At 42.0% G+C, this 6,702-nt stretch overlaps 1 pseudogene; it reads right to left on the minus strand.

Annotated features, from left to right (window-relative positions):
* Positions 1-2,174: 2,174 nt before the first annotated feature.
* LOC123061709 (putative receptor protein kinase ZmPK1) lies at positions 2,175-5,381 on the minus strand (annotated as a pseudogene).
* Between the last annotated feature and the right edge of the window lie 1,321 nt (positions 5,382-6,702).

The following is a 6,702-nucleotide window of genomic DNA, read 5'->3' on the forward strand; positions in this document are numbered from 1 at the left end:
AATCCAGAACATTTAATAGAAAATCACAACAAAAAATAAAGAAAAGGTGCATGATATTAACATAACATCAGCCTGGCGAAAGGTTATTGGGACGGCCCAGTAACCAGCTCCAATTTCCCCACAAAAAAAAGTAACTGGCTCCAATTCATTGAACAAAGCTGCAAAATCACTAATTAAGCAATACTCCTTTCAAAGATTATTTCCCCTCTTCAAATTGTGACAAGTTTTTCGCTGTATGTGCACCACTTGTTGCAATCTGAAAGTTTTTTCTTTTTTCATAAATTTGTTTATTCAAAACGTCTTATCTCTTAAACTGTGCGTCCAAATCTTAAACCGTTTTCAGCATTGGATTCCTCCCGTCGAGATCTTCAAAACTAGATACCATGTTGATAGGTTTTGAGGAACTTTCCTTTTCATAAAAAAACCCGATAAAAAACCGAACCGAGAGTATTTTTTCCCATTTCGGAAGTCATTTTCGAGAGGCACGGTCATGCCTCTCGCGGAAGCAAAAGCGTGCCTCTTATGAAAAAAGAAGAAGAAAAAACGTGTTTTTTTTCGTTTATGAGTGGCGCAGCGTGCCTATCGCAGAAGGATAACCATGCCTCTCACGAAAAAGAAAAAAATAAGTTTTTTTTTCTTACGGAGAGGCACGACTGTGTCTCTCGCGAGAAAAAAAAGAGAAAATGTATTTTTTTTCTATTTTCAATAGGCACGTCCGTGCCTCTCGTGAAAGCAAAATCGTGCCTCTCACTGTAGATAAAAACATATTTTTTTCGTTTCTGAGAAGCATGGCTATACCTCTCGCGGAAGCAAAGCCATGACTCGCAAAAAAACGTATTTTTTAAGTAATTTTTTTAAAAAAATAATAATTTTGTCAAAAAGCTAAAAAAAATGATGAAAACCTGAAAAGTCGAAAATCCTCAAAAAAAGACCATCTGAAAAAGTCGAAATGCGTGCGAAATTTTGTTTTAAAGAAAGCCCATAGAGCACGTCACGTGGCGGTGGCTCAGAGGGTGCCCCCATGTGATCGTTGGGGAAGGCTCCCGAGGGAGCGCTCCTCACAAAGCTGGGCCCCAGGCCAGAGGCATGGGATATTCAAAGGTTTTTACATGGGCCCAGGCTCAGCCGGGCTAGCCCAAGCCCAGGCCTGTTCTCGCGGACTCAAAAAAAAACAACCCGACTCAGCTCCGCAGCTCGTGCAGCTCGTTGCTAAAAAGAAAAAAAAAAGCTCCGCAGCTCGTGCAGGCGGCCGTCGCCGTCCCCGCGCTCCCGGTCCCGGCCTTCCCCAGTTCCACGCCCCCCGCCGTCCTGCTCCTACTCGCGCGCGCCCCGAGCAGGCGCCCGCCGGCGCCGTCCCCCGCGCTCAGCTCCCGGCGTTCCCGCCGTCCTGCAACGCTACAAGAATGAAGAATCTTTATCATTTTGTTGAGACTGAAAGAAGAACCTATCATGGTATATACTTGTTCCGTATTTTCAACAGTGCCTTTCGCACTGTTTGTTGATTGTTCTTTTAATATGTACTACAACCTTGGTAATTCATTGCATCGGCATGGGGACCATAGGGCAGTAAGGCCCAATACACATATGCACATTTGCACTCTTTCTGAACAGGAAGCTAAATCAATCATTTTTGTTACTCCAAGGATTGTAGATATTCCCAACTTGAGCAGTGTTCTGAAAGATCAGTTAAGCTGACACAGTTATAAGTGCTAAAGTTTTACCATATTGCCGGGGAAAATAATTTGGCCCTGGTGCTCGATTTGTACTTTCTACCATCGTGACTAATAATGTAGTCCAAGGATGACTGGATCACTTTACTGATTATGTTACCAGCCGAAAGTTCGACCATAAATTAGTGCCAAAATGTAGTGGTTCCGTAGTACTAGATCGATGGACCATTCAAGTCAGTATTCCACTGCTAATTCAGCAAGACATTGATAGCTGAAATGATTTGTGCTAGTATTTTAGCTACTAGCAAATTTTCCTTTGAGTTATTGGTCACATTTATCAGTATCTTATATTTGTACAAGATTTCAATGAGTGAATGTTGTCAGTTGTTAACTGGCTATTTGCTAACAAGAGTCACACAATCTCTGGTTGCACTGAAGGGATCTCGAATGGAAGAACGGATTTTTGAAGAAACAGTGGGAATCTTTGGAAGTTGTTACATGCTCTAGAAGATCAAACAGTTATGCAGACTAAAATCTTCTTTTCTTTTCTTTTTTCTCTGTAAGGAAAAACTATACAAATAAGCCCACTATGTTTCATGCAAGAATTCATGTAGACAACATTCAATACAGTGCAGCTACTGTTCCATCTACAGAAAGATTTATGCAACACACAACCTGACATTTTCCTCTACTTTCAAATATCAAGCAATATACTAGACCAATTCTTCTTATTGCAATTGATACACTGTTGTTTATTGCCGGTCACCATGAGTGGGCTGGGTGATTGTCTTCGTCATCACATGCCAGTAGAGCTTTTACAATTTCATTCATTGTAGGTCTGCTGTTTCTTTCTTCGAGACAAGATAAAGCCAATTTCACCATTACCGCCACTTGCTCAGGATTGAAATGGCCATTCAGTCTAGCATCGGCTATAACCTTGACATCTCCACTCTCCAGCAATTCTTTAACTGCATGCACAAACTGTCAAACTCCACCTCTTTCCCATCCACTGTAATCCCACTTGAGATCCTATTTCCAGTCACAATCTCGAGAAGTACAACGCCATAACTGTATACATCAACCTTTGCGTCGATCGGCAAATTCAGCGCCCACTCTGGCGCCATGTAGCCCATTGTTCCTCTCATGTGGGTGAGATTGAAACTGGAACTGTCTCTCTTTGAGAGTTTGGCTAGTCCGAAGTCTGCTATCTTTGCTTCGAAGTCTCGGGTCAGGAGTATGTTCTCTGGCTTTATATCACAATGGATTACCCATTCAAGGCACTCATGATGGAGGTACGCCAAGCCTCTTGCTGTTCCTAGTGCTATTTTGAATCGTTGGCTCCATGCAAGTAATCTCTCAGCACTTACATTACCAAATATAAACTTGTCAAGTGATTCACTCTCTACATACTCGTACACCAGCAGTTTGTGTTGACCCTCAGAGCAAAACCCCCACACCCTTACTAAATTCATATGGTTGATCCTTCCGATTATATTCATTTCTGCCCAGAATTCCTCCTCACTATGTGAAACGCTAGTTAGTTTCTTCACTGCCACCACTCTCTTATCTTCAAGTACCCCTCTATAAACAATTCCCGAACCCCCTCTTCCAATCTCTTCCTTGAACTTTCCAGTTGCTTCCCGTAATTCCCTGTAGATGAACATCCTGAACTGGCTCATCACAGTCCTATAACCTTCTTCCATTGACTTAGGTATATTTTGCTTGCTGTAAAGAAACGACCAGCTTGTACCGATAAAGAGCAAGACTAGGGCTCCCAGTATTGCTGCGAACACATAATAAATTGTATAACTCTTGTTGACATCATTCATTCCATACATACTTGCAGATCCTTGTACAACCACTCGAATATCCGGATTGCATGTGATACGGGACTGTCTGGAGATGCTCATATTCTTGGGCAGTTTGATATAGTTGTCGCCAGGAAAATTTGTGGAGCTGTAACCATTGAAGAGTACAGCTTTGGTGTAGCAAAGTCCAGATCCTGCCTTGTACGTGAGAGCTGAGCAGGAGCAAATGTCCAAGCATGTCTTTTTACATTCTTCAAGTGAGACGGACACATTATTGGTCAGATCAAAGCCATAAAAGTTGGTTTGAGGGAGCTTGATGAAGTCAAACTCTTCTGCTTTGCTGCAGCCTTTGCTGAATTGCGGCTTGCAACCTCTGTTCCAGTTTTCCGGATCGGTCATCTCATATCCTGGGGGACATGAACACCTGAAACTTGGCAAGAACTCACATATCCCATTTTGTCCACATAGCCCATGCACATCGCACAATTTTGCTATAGCCTGCCATGATACTATCCAACTCCCATTTGACACATTCAGACTGTACATTCTGAGGTTTCCATCAGACCCAATTGTAAGCCTTCGCTTGACTCCATTACCCCAATCAGAAGCCTTAACATTCAGCCCATCACTTGAGAGGAAAAATCCTTCAGTGTCGAGGACTGCAATCCTAGAGCTGTTGTAGCTAGTCCGCCCATTTTGAAACACTGTGTAGTCTGCACTTGGCCAATAGATACTTGATATTTCTGGACTATCATACATGAGGCGTAGCACATTGTCATTGTCAAAATAAAGGCTGTAATAACCGGAGACCAGCTTTGTACCTTTTTTGAGAGTCTGTAAAGGCAGCAATGTATCTGTCGGTGAAGAGAAGCTTTCCCACAAATTTGCACCAGTGTAGTCTTTGATTATGAGGTTGCCGGTGTCAAGAAGGGAAACCACCGTGCCCTCACCAGAGCTTGTCTTGCTCTCCCAAGTTACGGTGCCATTGACATCAGTGAGGACCAAGTTTCCATTATGGTTCAGAGACACCATGGAACCATGGCCATTCACCAAGGACCTGGGGTTTGCAGACCATACAACAGTCTTTTCCATGGTGGTGGTGAACCAGATAGAGAAGGAGAATGCATTCTCTCCAACTTCATAGAAGCCGCAAGAAAAATCATCATTTGGTGAGGTAAGGAAGGTCTGCCTATGCTCTTCTACAGATAAGGATGAGCCAGTGCTTAGCATCGACTGAGCATATGAGCATGGCAGAGCAGTGAGCAATGGAAGAATGGCAAGGAAGAGGAATGTGTCCATTTTTCTTGGTGTTCAGCGAGTTGTATGACCGAAGGTACTGCTTCCATTTATGCTTGCTATTTTCATCATGTATGTATGCATGTGGTCCTAATTAATTTCCCACTTGCTGCGAAGGCCCTTTCATAGAGTCCAATTTGAACTCATGCTTCAGTTTCTTGGTCTAACATGCGAATGGGTTATTTTTTATTTTATGATGATTCTTATCTCAGTCAGTCGTGGTGGCTTCTAGACAGAGAGGACCGCGATGGGATTTTTTTTCCTTATTTTGAAATTCTCCATTTTAGGAAGTTTTTAGTCCAAATTGACGAAAGCTGCATGGTGCAAAATAGTTTGTCCCATGGTTTTATTACTTACTTTTTGCTAATTATGATTATCCTTTTGTTTCATATATTGGCCTCCTTTTCTGAGCATTAGTTTATTATGGACCTTGATGATGTTGGTCCTGAGCTAGTTATGAGATGCTAATCATTGATTGAATTGGCGTCAGAAGTTCGTTAGTGACAAGCTGGCATCACCATAACCTTTCTTCTTCTGGGCAATGATGATAATCATTTAGCAAGCTTGAGCTACATTTTATTTGTGAGTGTGTTTATGGTATGCCGTCTTTGACATGCTATGGTAGTTATTGCCCACTTGAAGAGGTGGACAACTTGTTAGAAAAAAGAAGAGGAGGTGGACAAGCCACAAGTGGTTAGGCCTCCTGCCTAATGCCCTGATAGCCATGGTGTCACTGCCACCGATCCTTGGCATGGAGCCATGGACTTATGACCGGGTAGCTTGGCGTTATCATGGTATTGTCACTGTCCCCTGATATTGATCATTTATTATATGTCACGCGATGCCAAATTAAAGATCATGCTTGTGTTATTTTTATTCCGTTTCTTCTGGGAATCTTCTTATACTTGCGTGCAAGGCAAATAGGTGCATGTTCCTCACACTAGGTTCCTATGTATTGATATATGATCATTGCATTGAAGCACTTCGCTATGCTTCTCTATCTTCCTTCAAGAAATTTGAAGAAGCATAAAAGTTTCTTCACGTTGGATAGGAAATGCAGACATTAATCTGGATGACATCCTTATGACTTCCCAGCTGTTAATTCCGGGTTCCTGTTGTGATATCTGGGCTCGGCACAAATTCTTGGCCAAACTTGGGTTCTAGATGGAAAGGAAAAGAAAAAAAAGAAAAAAAATATATCGAAATAACCAGTCAAGAACCTTCTAGAAAGCTCTAGTCGCCTTGCCGAAAGACTCATTCAACCCCACTGGGATGGCAAGGGAAGTTAGCTGATGGAGTACTACAAGGACCCAGTTTTGAGAAATGGTTCGACTGGTTATTTTGATTGTTTTTTTTTGTTTTCTTTTCCTTTCGTTTTTCTTTTAATTTTTCAATTTTAAAAAAATGCTCGCGAAAGTAACTTTCAAAGGTTTAGTTATGAAGCCCTACCCAATGGAATGTTCCGTGTTCAACTAGAGAATGAGACCCTCTTCCTAGGCTATATTTGAGGAAAGATCTGGTCTAGTTCTATACAAATACTGATGGGGTATAGGGTCAAAATGGAAGTAAGCTGTTATGATTCAAGTGTTTATATATAATGTTTGGAAATTTCAAAAATTGTTGGAAGTTTTAGAAATGTTTGAATTTTAGAAAATGTTCATGTTCCCAAAGAATGTCGCAGCCCCGACGCCGGCAGAGCCACTGGCTATGAGGGGATTGCGGGTGCGCTTGCTGGAACTGGAGTCAAGCCGATGCATCACCAATATCAAGTAACGATTGCATTAGGCCCTCCTCAATGTGACCCGTGCCTGATACTTGAAAGAAATTGTTGGAACCTCAGGAGCGATGCCCTAAGAAAGCAAAAATTGGCACCACTCTCCCAGGTGAAAATAAAACATTTTCAAATGCCAAAACTTTTGACTTTCTTA

Source organism: Triticum aestivum, chromosome 3A (assembly GCF_018294505.1).
Source record: "Triticum aestivum cultivar Chinese Spring chromosome 3A, IWGSC CS RefSeq v2.1, whole genome shotgun sequence".
NCBI lineage: Eukaryota > Viridiplantae > Streptophyta > Magnoliopsida > Poales > Poaceae > Triticum > Triticum aestivum.